Below are 22,144 nucleotides of genomic sequence, written 5' to 3'. Positions count from 1 at the left end.
CGCATTCCTCAGACCGACACGTAAGAACAGTCCCACCCGTCCCATTTTTAGTTTTTGAAGGCAACGCGAGGCGCCCACACAAAACACATAACACGCCGCCATCCCGCGTACGCGCGGATTTTGTTTTGGTGAAACCGCGACCGAGCCTGGCAAGGAAATGCACGCAAAGTCTTTTAAAGGAGCAAAACCTGCGCGAACGGAGTGATCTACTCTCTTGAGTCTGCCCGCTGCGCAACCTTCCCAACTGAAATAAGTATAAATCGAGGGAAATCGACTAAGCCTTTATCCTTTCCGATAAACGGGGGGGGGGGGGCGAGAGGCTGTAGGGCGCGACCGACTCTCACCTTTGTCGGGAAGGCTTCACTTTTCGCACACCTCCGTTTCAAGGAAAGGGCAGGCGAAGAGCAAGACTGTGGTCACCGCAGAACTATCCTCCGAAAGGGGCTCGGCTCGAGGAGTACTTGCACCGCCGATCCAACCCCAGGACGCAACCCGGAGCGCTCGGGAGGGTTCCGGAGAGGTGGGGAGTAAGAGAGCGGCTGCAGGCGGGTGGGGCACAGACCCTGGACGGCTGGCTCCCCAGGGCGGAACGGGTTCACCCGCCGGCAGCACTCGCTAAACGGGGAAATTAGCGGGCTGCGAAAGGGAGCGGAGAGCGGGCGCCAGCAGCAGGTCCCCGCTGAAGGACCTGGCGGGGAGGCGGCGCCGGAGCTGCTGCATGTGCGAGCGGCCAGTTGCTGCCGCGGTTGTTGCTCCTCCTTCGGCCCTCGCGGGGAAGGATGTGGAATTGGAGCCGGCCAGCCCTCTTCGCCTCCCGCCGCGGAGGGAGTCGCTAAGGGGTGGCCTCGCCCACCTCTCTTCTTCACGTCCAACAACCACGGAGCGAGCTTTGAAGACCAGCCCTCCCACCCTTTCCCGTTGGGAAGTAGTCACGTCTCCCTTCTGTGTCTACTTTCTGGAGAGCTTCGAGGCAAAGAAAGCGGCCGAGGGGAGCTACATAGGCTCCCCATCCCCTAGCGCGCTCCCTTCAGCCTTCGATTTTGAAGGCAGCTTTGCAGCCTAATAGCTTCTTAGCAGCCAAACCAGGGCTGTCCAGGGACTGGCCTAAAGTTCAGCTTCTGCCTTTTAGCCCGTGAAGAAGGACTTATAAAAGTTAGGAGTCAAAATCAAGAGAGCACCACAGTGGCAGAATTATCTGTTGCAGCCTTTCAAACTCTCCCCCCCCCCCCTAGTTCCCCCAGGTCTTCTGTTTAGCTCTTCAACCTCCTCCAGGGAACCTTTCAAATGGTATTGCAATACCAAGCAATAACCTGACCAAGTAAGTAAGTCGAACTGCAGTTTTGTAGACTGGCCTTAAAAACTCCCATGAGTTTTTTTTTTTTTTGGTTTGTTTTTTTTTTGCATCCCTTCAACCGGCCCTTTAAGGAAGAAATCAATTTTAGTTTAAGTGCCAGTAATTAAGGGATGGGAAATTGAATAAGGTGCTGTGCCTGTGAGACCTAAGCTCTTAGAAATGCATAGGTGGTTAGAATATTCTTGGTAATAAACGTAAAGACTCCTATGTATTCCATGCACAGATGATGACAATGTGTTCCTAGTAATACATCTAAAGGTTGGCTCATATACACACAGAAGATCCTTGTCTTCTGTCTGTGGAAATTTGGTCTTTTGATTTTCCTTTAGAAAAGCTTCTCACCGTCTTCAGTAAAATTGACTCATCAGCGCATAGATTTGTAGCCTGCTTTTATGGCCAAAATATAAAGAAATGTTAACACTTTCAATTTCTCTTGACTTCAGTTTTTCCAGGTGAGTGCCCATACTTTTCCATGACTGTAGATGAGATGATTTTATTAGGTGATAAGTCTGTGTAATGTGTACAATAGTTAATAAAAAAGGGTGAAATAACAACATTCATGGTCTGCATGCATTTTCTTCCATCAGACTAGAGAGAAGATAGATATGTTGGCAGTGGATGCAGAATCCAAAATTGGGTACTGTTGGGCTTTAGTTGAGTTACTACCAACTGTTTCCTGAAAATATCTTTCTATTCTTGCATGAATATTAGTCAAGGAAAAAGATAGGCATTGTATTTTGGGACATGTCCTCCTAAGTGTTAGTCTTTCACCGAGTTACTCAGACAGCTAAACTATTTCCCAGTTTTAGTGACACTCTTGAGAAACAGTCTTGAACTTTAAATGGACTGTTTTTGTTATTTGGGAGATTTTGGGTAAGACATGAATATATAGTAGGTACCCTCTGGTTTTTTGATTGATTTATATCACTCAATGGATGACTACTTAATTGCCATTTTTGAAAGGTTCACAATTTTGATTACTAATGTACTATCGGTTGAACTATAATAGAAGCTTGCTGAATCTGCTATAATAGAAGCTTGCTGGATTTTCAGCCAGTCTAATCAAACGTTTGGATCAGTTTTGCAGTGTGAAGAGAGAGCTCCCCCTACAGATCGCCATCGCTGATAAAAAGGCTAAACAATCCCTGTGCTAGCTGACCTCATTCAAGGAAAATTATATTTGCATGATTTTATATACTGCATATTCTTCAATACTAGATGTTCACATTAAAATATGTCAGAACATTGAAAAAGTGGAGAGATCCGATGAGTCTGACTTAAAAGATATTTTGAGCTTTATAGGCTCAAATGTTACTGTTATATAGGTATTAATGGTCCTTAACTTTCTGATTGTCCTGTTGATAACAAGCAATTCTGTGCATGCTTGCTTAAAAATAAGTCCCACTGTGGTTCTCGGGGTATGCTGCTCCCAAGAGGTTGTCCACTGGATTTCAAGCAACAAAATTTCATCACTATATTATTTTTAAAATAAACTTAACATTAGGTATTCTATTAGGACTGCATTTAAATTGAATTACTTTTGCTGTCACTAGATGTTTCATTGGACTATATTTTCTGGCTGATTAAGTTAATAAATTGAATTAGTACAGCATTTAGTAAAGTCTTTGTAAAAGAACTATCAGAGATTGCAGGCAGGCTCCCAACTGCCTCCATTCCTCAGAGATTAAGAGGCTTAGCGGGTTAAGAGGTTTGTATAACTGAAGGTGAAAATTAAGTAATTGTCCCTGTCAGCCTGACTAGAAAATTTATCCAAAGATCTCTTCTTATTGAGGGGAAATATTTGCCACTTTTCAACTCTTTCAACCAAAAGTAGGAGATGTTGTAATATAGTTCCTTGTGTAGGTGTGGGTCACCCATGGTCCAGTTCATTCCAGGGCATGCAGAGCCACGCTGAACCACACAGGAGAAAACAAACTCCTAAAACGCCATAACATTCTGATAGTTCATAACATAACATTCTGAGATGTGCCCTACCAATGACGTCCAGGATTTGACCATATATAGACTGAACAGTAGATTAGAAATTGTACTTTTACAGGCTGTTTTTAACCACATGCTATTGCTCCTCCTGCCTTTGTCCTATCTCAATAAAAGGGGCTCTCAGACCCCCAATCTGGGTGGCTCCATCCCGAGAAAGATCGTGTCCTGTCTCTTCTCCACATTGGCCTCATGGACGAACCACGGGAACGTTACACTATTATGGCAACAGATTCAGTGGCTGATTTCCACAGAACCTGTTGTGCATCCTATCCAATGATGGCTTGGTCACACACTAAGCCAAAACAAACTATGTTTTAGTAACCCGCACAGGCTTTTGTTACAATATGTAGGATTAATTCATCTGGCCATGTTTCTACTCTGCTATGTTTTGCAACATCTCACATCATTCTTGTCTGATGAAAGTGCTTCCCTCCCTATAACCCATTTATAGCCCAAGAAATTAGCAAGGGTCTCCTCTGAAGCCAATCAAAACTTTATTATAGACAAAGGCCAGCATAAGGAAGGTGAGTTACGTTCAACAACAATCTGAATCTTCATTTTACCGACCTCAGAAGGATGGAAGGCTGAATCTACCTTGAGCCGGTCATGATTCAACTTCTGACAATGGGCAGAATGCAATACTGCATTCTAACCACTACACCACCATGGCATTATCTGTCCAGGTAGGGAATTTTCTTGTACCAGATTTTAAGGACAGCTTAAGAGAGGGTATGACAAAGCAAAGGTGCTCCAGTGGTTAGGTAAGGTAAAGGTTCCCCTTGCACATATGCGCTAGTCATTCTCGACTCTAGTATCATCTCCGTTTCAGCACTTATAAATGTATATCGATCTCACCAAGCAAGAGAGACTTTGAGAGTCATGAGGGAAGTGCAGAAACGTCAGCATTTAGAAACTGCAGAGAGATTTCAGAAACATCTACAACGTAGAAATGATTCATAAGAGCCAGTGCTGTCCGAAGACGTCTCGGTGGCCATGTGGCTGGCATGACTAAATGTCAAAGGCACACAGAATGCTGTTACCTTCTCACCAAAGGTGGTTCCTATTTTTCTACTTGCATTTTTTACGTGCTTTCAAACTGCTAGGTTGGCAGAAGTTGGGCCAAGTAACGGGAGCTCAGTCTGTTACGCGGCGCTAGGGATTCAAACCGCTGAACTGCCAACCTTCTGATCGACAAGCTCAGCATCTTAGCCCACTGAGCCACTGCATCCCAAGTAGTAGTTAGGTACTTCAAGTTTAATTAAATATGTCATTGGGGAAGCAGAGTGCCTGCTCTTCACTGGCAATAAAGATGGGGGAACCTATCTAGATTCAATTGGTGCTTCTGTGTCTGCTACAAGCTGTTTTAATAAACACTTTGGCTTAATCATATCCCATGCTGAGTAGAAGACCTGGAGAGAAGCCCAAGAATAAGATTTTAGTCGCTTTTGCATTTTTCTATGTGGACTGAAAATCATCTCTCATAGTTAATGGGGCAAAGCCAAGGGGAGAAATGGATCGTCTGTGCCCATAGCTAAGAATGGTCACATTTGAGCCTCCACTTTCATCAGGCCTGCCTCTAGTCTTAGGGTGGCATTAGAGAAATATTTTGGGACTTGAAGGGTCAAACTTATTTGGATCGAACATACAGTATTCTAAAGAAGAAGCTGTTCTATTAGTGTGGCTTCAAATAATTGGAGTGCTTCAGGTATATGAAAGCCACCTCTTATCTTGAAGACTTTAAGGACGGCAGATCAGCTGCTCTGTACCTTTTCAGCAACAAAATTGGTGAAATGGAGTTTCCTGCAGAATGAAGGACTATTTCCAGGTATTTGAAACAGGAGACCTGCTCAATCCTGTGGAGGTCTCTTCTGAGCCACTTGCCCTGACCACATTTCTGTGCCTACTACTACACTGCTTTTTATCTGACCATTCGCTTGACTGCTTCTCTTTGCACAGCCTCCTAAGGTCATTCTCACATGCCATTGCAGCAAAGACCCTCCTGAGTTTTTCAATGATTAGCTGCGAGTCCAGCCTATCCCCAACTGTTTCCCCCAAGTTGCTGGTCTTTAATGGGGAAATACCACTCCATCCAAGACCAACAATGAAAATATTCCCAACCCAGGAGACTAAACAGCCAGAGCCATGCAGTCATTTCAGCATTGAGCCAAAATCTGGGCTTCCTTCTCCAGATCAAGGAGAGCCTTTAATGTTAGACATCACACTTAGGGGTTTTTTTTGGGGGGGGGGGGTGTGTTGAACTGTGTACTAGGCATGTCAGGAATGCACACTGGGTCAGACTGGATCTTTCGCCACAGCTTAAGTTCCAGCCACCAACTATAAGCTTCACCAACATAAAACTATATGTATACAAATAGCTGTTCCCTACCCCATCAATGCTGGTATAGATCCACAAATCTATCCAGAGGAAGTAGGGAGTTTCAATGGCTAGATGTACACTCCCATTCACCTATGCAGGGTATTGATTAGTAGAGCTGCATGCTGCCCAGTGACGTGCAGTGAGGTTTATGGCTGGTGAGGCAAAAAGAAAGCGGCTTTTGCCCGCCCCGCCGCTAGGTCCGACATAGAGGCGGGACACCTCTATGTCGGATATAGCGGCGGGGCGGGCAAAAGAAAGCCAGCGGTGGGCTGGCACTTTCTTTCTTTTGCCCAGAGGCGGGTAGCTCAGGCGGGCTGCAACCTCTGTGCAAAAGAAAGAAAGCGGCAGCCCGCCAGCAGAGGCGGGTAAAAGACCTGTCTCTGCTGACGGGCTGCCCCGGACACAGAGAAAGAAATAGCAATAGCAATAGCAGTTAGACTTATATACCGCTTCATAGGGCTTTCAGCCCTCTCTAAGCGGTTTACAGAGTCAGCATATTGCCCCCAACAACAATCTGGGTCCTCATTTTACCCACCTCGGAAGGATGGAAGGCTGAGTCAACCCTGAACCGGTGAGATTTGAACAGCCGAACTGCAGAACTGCAGTCAGCTGAAGTAGCCTGCAGTGCTGCATTTAACCACTGCGCCACCTCGGCTCAGAAAGCTGGCGGGCTGCCCTCCCTGCCTCTCCTACCCCCCTTCCCTCTCTTCCCTCTCAAACAAACTCTCTCTCAAATTGAGAGTTTATTTGAGTGAAGAAACAAACCCACGCACGCACATGCACACACAAATTATTTACAATTACTTATAAATTACATTAATTTTGAATTCCTCCCCCTCCCTCCAACCCACATACCTTTTCCAGCTGTTTCGCAACCACAGAGGATTTCAACTCTGCTCTTGCCTGCCATCATGAAAATGTAAAAATGTAAAAGGAAAAAGGCAAGAGCTGCTGAGGTCAGGCTGGACTAGCTGCTGCCAGAGTCCCCAATGGATGACTCTGCTTAACTGTTTAAAAAAGCCTCTTAAAAAACGCCCTCTACAGGAGGAGGTGAGAGAACCACGTGCCTCATCTACATAAGGAATTTTTTGGCTTTTAACCCTTGCTTAACTCTGCTCGAGTGATCATAAAGATAGACTAAATGAGGCACGTGGTTCTCCCGCCTCCTCCTGTAGAGGGCACTTTTTAAGAGGCTTTTTTACACAGTTAAGCACTAAGCAGAGTCATCCACTGCGACTCTGGCAGCAACTAGCTCAGCCTTTTTCCTTTTACATTTTTTTTCTTTTCATGATGACAGTGGTGAGGCTCTGCCTCCCTTGCCTCCCCTGACTGCACATCACTGATGCTGGCACATACGGTTGCTCAGTTTTGAGAGGTAGCAAACTACTATCAGCAAACTCCCAACCTGATAATTGGCTGGTACATTTTGAGATTCCACTTGACATGGGTTTATCCAATGGCTGGCTCACCAGCTTCCAACTGATGATGAGCCTGGATTCTTCATCCAAAACCGGATCTCTGAGTGTAGGATAAAATAGTTCACAAGATTAGAGGCCTAGGGCGTAAAAAGAAAAAAAAACCTCCCTTTTTTTAAAAAAAAAAATCAATCCTGTAGATTAATTTGTCCCTTTGCAGACCCTGCAGATATATTATGGACAATATCCAGTTTGAAAATTCCAGATCTCCTGCTGTTAAGCTAGAATGTCCTTAGAGATTGGTGCCCATAGATTTGAATTGAAGGGAAGAGAGTAAAAACCTCAAGGATAATTTAGCGAGAGGAACTGAATTAAATCCCAGAGGATTTTGTGATTGGATTATAAAGGATTAAGAGTGCACTGGTGATTCTTTAGACAACTGTTTAGATTACATCTGAGTTGACAGAATGGAGTATGCTTAATGGGAAACATATATATTGTAAAATTATGTTGCTAACTTGGAGTAATGAAAGCACCAATTTATTAGTATAGGCTTTGTGGATTACAATTTACTTAACCAGACATATAAAAATATTGATATATTTATTATACACGAGACTCAAAGGTCACGGTACAAAGGCAGGGTTATTGACTGCAGATATTTGCTGACTTACTCATCTACTTATTATTATGCCAAATGCACAAAATCTTGCTTTAATGAAATCGGCATGGAACTTTTTTCTCCTTTGAGAAGTATCTAGGAATAAAATAATAATGCACGTAATATTTTGCATCAATTACAAAGAATAGCTTTACTCAGAACAGCTTACATCACACAACAATACCTCTAACACCATAAAACATCAACATCTGCCTATCCCAGATCCTTGGGAAGGACCCGATAGGTGGGTTAAAAATTGCCAAATCCAGTCTGAACATCTGGCTATGTGGCAAACTAATATAATCTAATACAATAGGAAAAAAAGGGTATGGTATGGTATTATTAAAAAAGGTAAAAGAGTTACTCCGCAAGTCGTTATCAACTACAGGGGGTGCGGCTCATCTCCATTTCAATGCCATTGAGCTAGCGCTATTCAAAAGTATTTCCTTGGTCATGTGGGCAGCATGACATCACAGAATGCTATTACCTTCTCATCAAAGTGATACCTATTTATCTACCTTCATTTGCATGCTTTTGAACTGCTAGGTTGGCAGGAGCTGGGGCAAGGACAGGAGCTCACCCCATGACATGGTGTTTGAGTCTCAAACTTGGGCTACCAGCTTCCCAGCTAACAAGTCCAGTGTCTTAACCATGGAACCACTGTGTTGTCATAATATATAATGCATAACACATAGAATTATATATATATATATATATATATATATGTGTGTGTGTGTGTGTGTGTGTATGTGTGTGTGTGTGTATGTGTATATGTATATGTATATGTATATGTATATGTATATGTATATGTATATGTATATGTATATGTATATGTATATGTATATGTGTATATATGTAGAGCACAGGTTCGATTCCCAACATAGGGTATGGCTAGCTGATGAGAGCTAAATAGCTTGAAATAGATCTATACTAGTCTCCCTTTATTTATTTATCAGCATAAATATAACATATATATATATATATATATATATATATATATATATATATATATATATATATATATATATATATATAATTTGTGTTGCATTTGTGCTGATAAATAAATAAAGGGAGACTAGTATAGATCTATTTCAAGCTATTTAGCTCTCATCAGCTAGCCATACCCTTAATGGGATTTGTACCTGTGCTGTATTACATATTAGGCAGTTGTGTTAGCCATTAAGCCACAGGTTCTCCTCCTTTATCAGCTTATACATATTATATATATAATATTTTCAAAAGTTCTAAACAATCCTAAATATAGATCTATGCTACTGTTCTAACCAACTCAAGTTAAAGATGTGTGACAAATCATTAAATCAGGAACTACCAAATTCATTGATCAACATCTTTCTTATTTCTGAACAGAATTCCCTTGGTTTCTAAACATACCATAGCTATACTCAAATGATGCGTAGTACAATTTTCAATTTGCTATTTATTTCTTATTTGTAAAAATCAATGTTTCTTTAAGAAGAATGTTTAAATGAGAGATAAATCCAAGAAGGGATAATTACAAAATATAAAACCATAACACTGAAACAAGAATCATACTATTTCTGCTGCCATATGGGACTTACCGAGAAAGTATTTTAGCAGTTGTCTGTAACAGTAGAACATATTCCAGAAATAGATGAAATAATGATAATTAATATTCTAGTTAGGAACAAACTCAATTTCATATGACAAAGAATCTTGAGGTTAATGGATAGAATTTTATTTAAACAGAAGCGTTAAACTATGACATTCCAGAAAACAATGCTGATATTGTTGTATATTGAATAATGTGTTCTGTTTTATTTTGGAATAAACTACTTGGGAGTTAGCTAACTTTGAAACTGTGAGAAAAAACATAACATGATTTCAACCACTTGCTAATGATTAGCTATAATATGGGCCAGCTTCAACCTTTTCAAACTGTAACATGTACACACTGTTAAACAACAAATATGGATTTAAAAACTAATAGCAATTATTGAAAAAGCAAGGCATTTATTTATACATTTTGAATGAATACAGTAGCAGCTTTCAAAAGCTTTTTAGTCAGTAGAACAAGGCCAGTATTCACAAAATATGCGAAATATGTTTGGAATTGTGGCAAACCAAATGCTTAAGTATTTATCCCCTTTTGAGCAAATATTCAATAAACATGGATATAAATATTCAAAGGATCGAAAGACAATGGTTTTATTCAAATGCTAAATCAGGAGCAAACAAGTCAATAAATGCAACCAACTAGCCAGCACACAGAGCAGTTTACAAAGTAAGATGAGCAAAAATGTGGCTTTTTGTCAGCGAGACCATAGAATTCAAAAGCTGATGGAGTGGAGGAAGACAAGCATAAAATTAAAACAAAAACAAACACATACAGCAATGGGAAAGCATTGCAATCGCACAATAGGAGTTGGGATAGTTTATATGCTGGGATGAAGCACAGATTCAGTTGTTTTAAGCCCCCCACCCCACTCCCATCGCTCTCCCTGCAAAAAGAGGACATGTTTCTATTTGGTGGCAGAAGAGAAAACTACCCTATTGGTGTCCAAGACCTGGAGGTCAGCTGGTGGGAACCAGTGACTGGTGACTGTGATCTCAAAGGGAGGAAAGACATTGACTTTGATTCATCCTGCCTCTCTCTCTCAAACTGTTTCATCTCAATCTTCATCAAAACCACAAGTGACAATGAAAGGTGGAAAAGGAAGGGAGCAGAGGCTGGATGCTGATTTTGGCGTTCCATTCATTGGGAATGCTGGTCTCAATGGTGAGAGAACTTGTCGGGTAGTGTCACAATGCTTTGGAAGAATTTGGGGTAAAGAAAACAGCCATGTGGAAATCTCAGGAAACGTTATGGGGAAACTTTCACTTTGCTGAATTTAATTTGTTATCAGTCACCTCCCTTCTTGCATCTTCTCCTGTCCAGCATTATGGAACAGTTGACATTATTAACAGATTCTCTCCTGTCATGAACAATCTGTGGAGTCAGCAAACAAGAGAAGCAAAAGTATATCTCTCACTTCAGGAACTTAAATTAAAGTTGTTGTATTATGTATTCTTTTTTTTTTCAATGTATTTTTATTATTTTTACATTTAAAACAATGCAGTACCGCAAAGTCGGAGTGACTATACATTCACATTATATACAGCTAGTCACAACTATTGACAATTAGCCTACTAATTACATTATCAATCCTTCTGTCCAATCAGAATATATACAGTTTGTTCCAGTCTTGTCACCTTGTCTTATACCAATCATAAAATCTATTCCAGACTTCAAAATATTCTGATTCCCCTTTTATTTTTAAGTTCAAGAGTGAGCCTATCTGCTTCCGCACGGGCCAACACTTTTCTGATTATATCTAGCTCTGATGGTGTATTTTCTTTTTTCCAATATTGTGCATAGGTTATGCGCGCTGCAGTTAGTACATGAATAATTAAATAAAGTGTATCTTTCTTAAACCCCTCCGGTATTATACCTAGGAGAAAAATTTCCAGTTTAAACAAGATTTGGTCTCCCACCATTTGTTCTAACCATGATTGAATCATTTTCCAATAATTTGTTTTTATAGCAATAGCAGTAGACTTATATACCGCTTCATAGGCCTTTCAGGCCTCTCTAAGCGGTTTACAGAGAGTCAGCATATTGCCCCCAACAATCTGGGTCCTCATTTTACCCACCTCGGAAGGATGGAAGGCTGAGTCAACCCTGAGCCGGTGAGATTTGAACCGCTGACCTGCTGATCTAGCAGTAGCCTGCAGTGCTGCATTTAACCACTGCGCCACCTTGGCTCTTGTTGCCTCATTGCACGTCCACCACATATGATAAAAAGTGCCTGGAGTTTTTTTACACTTCCAACAATTTGGGAACCAGATTTTTAAACATTTTGGAGAGCCGTGCTAGAGGGAGATGCCATCTGTAGAACATTGTATAAAGGTTTTCTTTATACGGCGTAGCCATTGTTAGTTTCTGATTAAGTATCCAAAATTTTTCCCACTTAGCCAATTCCACATTGTAACCGAAATTTTTTGCCCAAGCGACCATAGTTTTTTTGACATGCTTCTCCTCTAGCTTGTATTCCAACAAAAATCTATCCAACACTTTAATCAGCCTGTTTTCTGTCTGTATCAAAAGTTTATCTAATGTTGTGTAGTCTTTGGCAATACCTTCCTTCTTCCTATCCTGTGCAAACCTTGACTGTATCTGTAAATAAGAGTTGTATTATGTATCCTGCTTGCTTGGCAGCAAAAGGGGCTTGTATTGCCTTAGGAATGAGAAAGCAAGAGGGACAATAGTAACAAGAGTGTCTTGCCTATAAACAACCAAGCAGGAGACTCAAATGCTCTCCCTCCGACCAACCCCTAAGTAGCGAATGTGTGTGGAAATCCCAGAGCTTATTCAGCAGGTTTATGTATTAGTTGAACAAAGCTGTCAGCATTGATTTTTATCTGAATTTTATTATGTATGTTTGTTGCCTTTATATCTATAGATTAGCCTTCATTCTTCATTCTTAGGAGGGGATTTTTCCTTAAAACCTTTATTCTATGGAAGACTGCTCTATTACAGGTAGTCCTTGACTTACAACAATCCATTTAGTGACCATCCAAAGTTACAATGTCACTGAAAAATGTGATTTATGACCATTTTTCACACTTACGACCTTTTGCAGCATCCCCATGATCATGTGATCAAAATTCAGAAACTTGGCAACAGGTTCATATCATTATTCTGTAAAAGGTCAGAGCCGAGGTGACGCAGTGGTTAGAGTGCAGTACTGCAGGCCACTTCAGCTGACTGTTATCTGCAGTTCAGCGGTTCTAATCTCACCAGCTCAAGGTTGACTCAGCCTTCCATCCTTCCGAGGTGGGTGAAATGAGGACCCAGACTGTGGGAGTGATATGCTGACTCTGTAAACCGCTTAGAGAGGGCTGAAAGCCCTATGAAGCGGTATATAAGTCTAACTGCTATTGCTATTGCTAAAGGTCATCTGTCCTTCTCACAAGCAAAGTCAATGGGGAAACCAGGTTTATTTAACAATCAGGTTACTAACTTATCAACTGCAATGATTCACTTAACAACCATGGCAAGAAAGGTCATAAAATAGGGCAAAAGTTACTTAACAAATGTCTCACTTAACAACATAAATTTATGGTCCTAAGTTGAGGACTATCTGTATACAGCTACTGCTTGCTGATATAAAAAAAAGTTTGTTTAATATCTGTATTTCTGGGCTGTGGCAGGAAAATCCAAAACACTTTGCTTTTTAGTTTTCCTATCAGAAAAACTGGGGCATGAAAGAATAAGTCCTTGGTAGAATAGCTAACAATTCCCCAGACAAAGAGACTAGGGTGTGTCAGGAAGTTTAGTGGCAGCTATTATAATTATTGTTTACGAAGGAATCCTTTGAAAAAGGAGTCTGCCAAAGGACGTTTTTAAATTATCCCTCTTCTCAGAGTTTAACACACCAAGGGTATACTTAACACTAAGTCATAAACTAAGGTTAACAAAATATAATGCTCAAGTTCATCCATTGTGCTAAGCCAAAATGGGTGCATATGTACATTATGTGCACTTTTAGGAAGAGAGCAATATAGGAGCAAAAAAAAAAAAGGAATGGCTTAATGCAATAAGTGAATTTCTGACAACAACTATTCAATATGTGGTGATAATGTTTGAGATGCCTCTCCCCATGCATATGAACTGCTTAATGAGCCCTTATAAACAAACAAACTAGCATTCACAGCAGAGGTGGGTTCCTACCAGTTCGCACCTATTCGGTAGAACCGGTTCATCAAATCTACCGAACCGGTTAGAAGAGGTTCCACCAGTGGACACGGAAAGCAGGCCACACCTACAGAAGAGGCTCCAAAATTTTTTGAAACCCACCACTGGTCCTTGGATATGATTATTCTACACTATCATGCTCATATTTATAAAACTCAGTGCCTCTGTGAAAGGTAAGGATGACTACTGCGTTCGTGGTGCAATCGGAACATTGCGTGTGTTGAAGTTGTTTTAACGCAAACCAAAGATGCCTTTTAAAAAACAAGTTTACATCCTATTCTTATGCAGGCCAGTGCTGTGTGTGAGGTAATTTAAGGTGGTTCTGACAAGTGCCGTTGGCATCTTCATATCCGGTCACATGGGCGGCACGCCACTCCCATCCGGTCACATGGGCGGCAAGCCACTCCCACAAAGGAGGCCACACCCACAGAGTAGGTTCGAACAATTTTTGAAACCCACCACTGATTCACAGCCAGCTGAATTGGCCCTGAGTAGGACAAGGAGAAGATTCAGTTAAAAACCTGTGGCTAGTAAACTGAATTGTTTCTATTCACCAAGCATATCTCAAAATATAGAATGGTGAGCATGCTGACCTAATAGGAAAGGACAAACAATAACAAGGCCAAACAGAATTGTTTATCTAAAATATTTTCAAAATCATACTGTAATCTCCACCCTGTCTGCCTTTTTGTTTGTTTTGCCTTGCAATGTAGTGGGCCAAAGGTATTCAGTATTCTGTTTCTGCATTTTCTTATCACCACTTAGCAAAGCATAAAAATTTTGCTGATTGTCCAGTATATACTTGTATGCATGTAAATAAAATTACAGTGTGTCTTCAAAATGATTACGTTGCTTTAGGTGAGACAGGTTTTGGCCACAACACAATCTTGGAGAACTTCTAGTTTACCCTTTTTGATGTGATTGCTTTTCACCTCAATTCAGAGGTGGGTTCCTACCAGTTCGCACCTATTCGGAAGAACCGGTTCGTCAAATCTACCAAACCGGTTAGAAGAGGTTCCACCAGTGGACCCGGAAAGCAGGCCACACCTACAGAAGAGGTTCCAAACTTTTTTGAAACCCACCACTGGTCCTTGGATATGATTATTCTACACTATCATGCTCCTATTTATAAAACTCAGTGCCTCTGTGAAAGGTAAGGATGACTACTGCGTTTGTGGTGCAATCAGAACATTGCGTGTGTTGAAGTTCTTTTAACGCAAACCAAAGATGCCTTTTAAAAAACAAGTTTACATCATATTCTTATGCATGCCAGTGCTGTGTGTGAGGTAATTTAAGGTGGTTCTGACAAGTGTCGTTGGCATCTTCATATCCGGTCACATGGGTGGCAAGCCACTCCCATCCGGTCACATGGGCAGCAAGCCACTCCCATCCGGTCACATGGGCGGTAAGCCACTCCCACAAAGGAGGCCACACCCACAGAGTAGGTTCGAACAATTTTTGAAACCCACCACTGAGTAAAACAGAATTTGTAAATGTACACATATTTGCTGCAAAGAAATTGGAAGCTTCTGTGGGTTTATTTTCCCCACTTTTGCTTTTCTTCTTGCTTGCTTGCTTCTGCTCTTTATTAGTTTGTGTTAGTTTTTATGTGTTTTGTAAAACTTTTAATGAAAATATATTTAAAAATCGCCAAAGCTATCTTTATACCAAGTACGAAGTAACAGGTTCATGGTTCTTTGAATGAAAGTGGTTCTGTTTTGATCAAGGTTTTTCTGCTTTTAGCTAACCTAATAACCTACGTAAGGAAAAATAAGATTAAGAACAAGCTGATGAATCAAAAATTATTAGAAACCCTCCATCAAAGAAGAAATATACATCTTCCCCAAAAGATTCATTTGGCTCTTTGTTTCTATGAGATCCTATAACTTCTCATTAAATCAGACCAGAATATTTTATAAAGCAATCTAAATATTCAGCCCTACTCATCCACTCAGAACTAAGCTTCACTGTTTCCCAAATTTTATTTTACAGTTCTTCCCCCTTCCCTATAGGTTATTCGCTTCAGCCATTGCATTATTCTGTTACAGAAACATATAGTTTAAAAATGAAAATAATAAAATAAGCATCTGCAATTATGCCCATGCCCTGCTAGATGTCTCCAATCAAAGGAAGAAGAAAACTGTCATGTAACTTAAGTCCTTGTGGATCCTCTCGTGTCCTTATTAGCTCATCTAGCAAGGCCAAGCTGCTTGCTTCAATGTGATCCTGTCTGGGTGGTAAGAAAGGCAGTGAGATATCCCCCTAATTATACCTTAAGGATCTGTAATTTAAGCGAACACATTTTATGCTGGACATTACCATTTAAACTTGCAGATTTTTAACTGTCCTAGGCTCCTTGACATGCAGATAATTTCTCATTCAGGGCTCTTAATTTCCTGCAATAAAATAGCATTGATCTGGTTTAAATATGTACCAAAAATGTACTTTGAAACATTACAACACTCCTCTGACGTATCTGACAGTATTTTTATTCAATGCATTTTTGAGCTAGTAGGTGCATAAAAACCAGTGGTGGGTTTTTAATTTTTTTAGAACCTCTCCTGTGGGTGTGGCCTGCGTTGTGGGCGTGGCTTGCCGGCCATGTGACCAGGTGGCAGTGGCTTGGCAGTCATGTGATCGAGTGGCAGTAGCTTGCCGACCATGTGACCGGGTGGGAGTGGCTTGGAAGCCATGTGACTGGGTGGGCATGGCCAACTTGTAAAATGTGGTGAAACTCACTTAACAACGCTCTTGCTTAGCAACCAAAATGTTGGCTCAGAAACTATGGCAAGTTACAAGACCCTTGCACCCCTAATTCTTTAGAAAAAAAAACCCCAGGGGTATTCAAACTTGACAGCTTTAAGACTTGTGGACTTCAACTCCCAGAATTCCTCCTCCAGTCATGTTGGCTCAGGAACTCTTAAAGCTGTCAAGTTACAAGACCCTTGCACCCCTAACCTTTTAGAAAAAAAACCCCAGGGGTGTTCAAACTTGACAGCTTTAAGACTTGTGGACTTCAACTTCCTCTTCATCTTGATGATGTGCAGACGGGCAGGGGGGAGGGAGCTGGAACCGGTTCTAAATGGCACTGTAGATTTGTGGAACCTCTTCTATAGAAGAGGTTAGAACTGGCAGGAACCCACCCCTGATAAAGACCTAGAGAATGCTGTGGTAATTAAGAAAGATTAGGTTTCTTTCAAAATACATGACAACATGTCTTGTTTATTAAATACAAACACCAACAATTACTTTAGACATGTATAAACTTAAATCAGGTTAGAAACAAATAAATTAAGGAGAATACAGGCAACGAGGAAACTTGGCTGAAGAAATACAAAAAAGATCTAAGACTTAAACTGCTTATTGGGGTGGGAAGTGGTAAGAGAGTAAAAACCAATCAAGATGCTAATCACAATTGTGCAACTGAGGCTCCATCCCTTTTTTTACATGTGTGGCATGTATGGATGATGCATATAAAAAGGGTGTGCTCGTCCCTCATGTGCTCTCAGCCACCATCTTGACTTTTTTTTAACATCCACACACAAGGGACCTCGCATGCCAAGCTATAATAATTGGACCATAATACCCTTTTTGGACCATATTCAGACATCATGCCATACAGGTATATTTGACTTATTGGGATGGAGCATCTGTGATCAATATGTACTGTGGGAAGTTATCACCCAGCCCTCTCCCAGAAAAATGAAATATCCTAAGAATTATTGAAAAGGCAGAATATTTCTCTGGATGTGAAAAGAAAGAAGCATGTTTTAAAAGACAGAATAGTTGCCTGTAGCTTCCTGCCTACCCCCACTTTGTCAATAGGCCCATTAAGACTAGCCAGGCTAGCCCACTTTACATAATAAAGACTTCAGCAGCAGCTACAGAAAGGCATGATAATATTGGCCTTTTACTCAGGTCTCCACATGGCATCTGAGAACTCATACCTGGATTCAAAACAGCTTAGAGAGTAGCCCCCTGCATGGCACCATGGGAGTCTGACAACCAATCAAAATACATTTCTTACACAGGAACAGGAAACAGAGAGGTGGGACTAAACAGGGTATAAAAAGTCTAGCAAGTCCCTTCCTCAGCTTTTTTCTCTTCTTCTTCAGCAACATTGAAGCATGTGATCACCTTTTCTGGTCAGGGCTCAAACCATGTGGTCCTGTCCACCAATAAACCATCTTTCCAAGCAGCCTCCATGTCTCCAGTGTCTTTTTCCCCACTTGGAGCTGAACCCAGAAGGACATTTCTTTCAACAGTACCATAAGACGAGAGAGAGAGAGAGAATAAGGAGAAATGCCTATGGTTAGAAACAGTGGCGTTTTCAGAGATCATACTCCTATATATAAATCCCTGTTTGTTCCCTATCTATCCATTCATGGACATCCAGTGTTTTCTCATCACACTATGAATCTGTGCTGGCTAAGTGACTTGTTATCACTCAGGGAGCAGAAAACATTACAACCAGCTCCTCTGAGATTTGGGGCCTTTAGGAAATTCCTGGAGGATGAGAACAGGTGCAATCCCTGAAAGAAAAATACAGTTCATCCCTCCACTGTTCACTCTTTCTGTTGTTTTTGAGAGCACAGTCCACCTAGAGTGATCACTGTTCTCAGTTTTAAATCAAATTGTGTAGCTATGATACCTTCTGTGAACTTTAAAAAATTCACAAAGATTGTCAAGCAAACATAATAAACGATTTCAACTGTTAATGTTAGTGCAAATATTAATCATGCTGCCAAGCTGAAATCATATACCCCCAGGGATCTAGTCATTCAAAAAACAATTTCTTTTGAAAGATTTGTAGAGCACTATAGCACCTGATAATGAACATGGTTATATATTAGCCAAGACTTTTATTTCCTAGCATTAGTAAACCGAGTCATTTTTCTAAGAAATATGTCTTGGGGTGGGTGGGGGATTGTGTTCAGCTTAGGTACCGTCCAAAATAAAGTAAGATAAACCATGCCTTCATGCTACAAGTTAATTATATATGAATGCCTATAATTTTATATATTATATGCACACAAAATAAGCATAACTGAGTCTTCAAGAGAAGAGAGAAGCTGCCAGACTTTCTTTCAATCTGGGTTACAGTGCCAAGATGCTGCTGTTTTGTTCGCATTTTTGCATCGCATGATTTTCAGTCATCAGGAGTCATATAATTAAAAATCATGATTCTATGGAACAATTCAGCTATGATTCCTGCTGAGGACACGGGCTGTCACACGTGGAAGAGAAGGGGCCCTTTGCTTTGCTGAGCTGGTTGTTTCATTGTTTGCCCATGGTGCACAGCAAGGCTTTTGCCTTGATTCTGCTCTGGTTGAACTTAATTATACATAATTTGCAGTAGTAGAATATGGAGGCAACATAGAAATTTTTAATCTGGCAAGTGGATCTTGGAGGGGAGGGGAGCTTCGTTTCCTTGGCAATTGGAAGTTTATTTTGCTCCAACACCTCCCTTTTATAAACTCTTTTGTATCCTTTATAAAAAGATTTGGGATTGGGGAAGCATTTCTCGTGAGAAAGGGTTACATGAAAAATGAATCTCCTCTCTGATTTTTGATGATTGTTCAGTTATAAATGTACAATATAAAACCATTCTTGCTGTACATTCTAACTGAAAACATTTACTCAAAGAATGGATTGGGTGATTTGAATAAAGGTATAGCCTCATTCCATTTCTCAACTTTTATTTATTCATTCATTCATTCATTCATTCATATATTTATTTATTTGTGGAATATATATTACTGCCTATTTGCGCATGGTGACTCAAGGCAGCTTACAGAATATTTTCTCTATGGCTCCAGTGTTTGGCTTTCTGCATTCTGTATTTCCAGGGTATTCTCTGTCCTTATCTTAGTCTCTAAAAATATATTTGTCCTTTGAGCTGTTAGGAAATTTTACTCCGAACAATATCAGCATCACCACCACCATTCAACATTTCCTTCCCTCACAAATCTGGACTGAAAACACTTTGAAAGTTTTGTTGCAGCACTTCATAAATACAATATTCTGCTCTCTGCATAAGCTGAGTTTCTGCTTAGCTATAACTGGGATTGTAAATACCCCCAAGTTGATATCTAGAAGATTCCATCCATTGACAGGGCCGTAACTTTGAAAAGGAGCTACACTGGATTTTAGGAAGAGGTGAAACAATTAAATATAGGCTCAATTCAAACCCTCTTTGTGGAGATCTTCAGGTAGAACATTCTCAGTCTATGTATTAACTGGTCCTCTGCTGATGCCTTTCACAGAGAAATGTGATGAGTGAGTGAACAGCAGCTATTTTTCAATTCTGTCTTGTGTTTCTTTGCCAAAGTATGGTTGGTCATGTAAGTAGATGATGCCGAGGTGGCGCAGTGGTTAGAGTGCAGTACTGCAGGCCACTTCAGCTGACTGCTAACTGTAGTTCGGCGGTTCAAATCTCACCGGCTCAAAGGTTGACTCAGCCTTCAATCCTTCCGAGGTGGGTAAAATGAGGACCCGGATTGTTGTTGGGGGCAATATGCTGACTCTGTAAACCGCTTAGAGAGGGCTGAAAGCCCTATGAAGCAGTATATAAGTCTAACTGCTATTATTGCTATGATAATATTGAAGGCATCTGTGGGATTCTTGGTGACTATTTTCCTTGCAGAATGTGTTCTTTGACTGGTGCTCAGCAATGCCTATCTGTAATTCTTTGTTGGGCTGATTGCTATAAATTATCCTGCATGCTACTACATCAAATTCCATTGTATGATATAAAAGGGGGAAAAAAAACACAAGAAAAAGTGAAAATTTCCAGTGTATGATTTGTTGGAAGCAAGCATGGCTTGATAGCTTACAGTGGTGCAGAGAGATATCACAAATGTTGGAGCAAACTAATTTTAGCGATGTTTCCTTTTCTTTTTATAATATAATGCCTTTAGTTTGTCTGGCTTATATTTCTAGCTCCTTTTCTGCATTCTACATAATGTAGCTTATCCCAAAAGAGAACAGAGTGATGCATATTTAATGTATGAACACGCTATCTCATTCATGGCAAAATCGTACAGCATACATGAATTGAGTGGATCTGTTTCTCCAAGGAAATGCAAAACACTTTTCAGTTTTGATTTTAAAACAGTCTCTCCTTAAATAAGAGTTTAAAGTATAACCATAAGTCGGTAGACCTTCTCAGTCTGTCAGGCCTGCATTTATATTCCTTTAAAATTTTTGGCCTGCCACACTTTCTCTAATTTCATTATGCTGCTTCATTAGTATAGTCGATGGGAGGGGGGAATAGAAGGAGTAGGATTGTGGAATGTATTGTTTTCATTCTTTACTAGAAGCCAAGGTCATCCTTTGTCTCCGCACCAGTACACCTGAACGGAAGCAGTTGGGTGTGAATGCCAGCATGGAAGAAGAAGATTGAACCATGTGATGGATTGTGGGTGTGGGGACAAGATCATGAACTTTTAACTGGGTGGAATTCTGATGTCATTTCCAGTATTGGGATTCCATAGCATTAGGCCAACATGCCTGTCTTATTAAATTGGAATTTTAAGGATAGCTTTGCCTTGGACTCTGATTTAATTCTGCATGATATTTGGAACACTGACACAGTCATCCAGATCATGGCTGTCCCAAAAGTTGTCCCAATTTGGAATGACCACCCTTTGAATGGTGTGGGAGTATGAACAGATTTCCAGAGAGATTGTAGACTACAGGAACCATTAGCACTACTCAGGTGACTCTGATGACACAGATAAATCTCCAAGTGCTTCAACAACCCTCAAAACGGATGCAAATGAACCAGCTGTCTGCAAGGAATATAAATCCTTCCATTCCCCACCATCCAGTCAGAGCTGAAGAAGGTTCTTGAATGGGAAGTAAAATGTCTTCAAAGAAAAAACAAGAAAGACCAGTTGCCTCCTGAAAAAAGCACCTTTAAGAAAAAATATAACCATATTTTTATTATCTTGTTAAAAAAAAACCTTGTTTCTGGCTTAAAAACTTGGCATGTCAGTGCAGAATCTAAACTGAATGGTCAAACATTCAGGAGCCTCACAAGCTTGGTCTGATAGATGTTGACTTTCTTTAATAGAAATGATGGGGTAAGGAATCATTATTCAACAGAATGAATTAAAGAGTTAAGCTACTTGAGAAAAGTTTGTACACAACAACTAGACATGGTCAGAACGCAGCAGAGCCCTGTTCTAATAGAGTGCATTCACGTGGGAATTAAATATAGGAAACACTTGGTCTTCAGGTCAGCACAGCTGACATTTGTTAGTCCTAATCTCTAGCCGAGACTAATTCTACTATGATTGTGCTTTTCACTCTAGCTGAGAGCACTGTTCATTTGCTTGGTTTACCAATTCATCCCACAGTGTTAGCAGTGCACCATAGGCTGGTTGAATGAGATTCTGATCAGGGTACGAAGAGATGAGGTTTGATACCATTCTTTGATGTGGATGTTGCACCTACCACCGCCCTCACACCCCGTTTCTCATTATGTTCTCCTCCTAATCTGAGGATGACTCTTCACAGAGGAATCCCTAGACTCAAAGTAGACACAATATCATCC

At 40.7% G+C, this 22,144-nt stretch overlaps 1 protein-coding gene across 2 annotated transcripts in view; it reads right to left on the bottom strand.

Moving 5' to 3' along the window:
* SEMA5A (semaphorin 5A) overlaps positions 1–766 on the bottom strand; it is a 239,405-nt gene extending 238,639 nt beyond the window's left edge. For both annotated transcript variants that reach the window (XM_032220236.1, XM_032220237.1), the window contains exon 1: positions 345–766. The gene's annotated coding sequence lies outside the window, so the exon portion shown is untranslated. The remainder of the gene's footprint in view (positions 1–344) is intronic.
* Between the last annotated feature and the right edge of the window lie 21,378 nt (positions 767–22,144).

The sequence above is a fragment of the Thamnophis elegans genome, chromosome 6 (assembly GCF_009769535.1).
Source record: "Thamnophis elegans isolate rThaEle1 chromosome 6, rThaEle1.pri, whole genome shotgun sequence".
In the NCBI taxonomy this organism is placed as follows: domain Eukaryota; kingdom Metazoa; phylum Chordata; class Lepidosauria; order Squamata; family Colubridae; genus Thamnophis; species Thamnophis elegans.
This window is presented reverse-complemented; position numbering and strand designations above follow the sequence as displayed.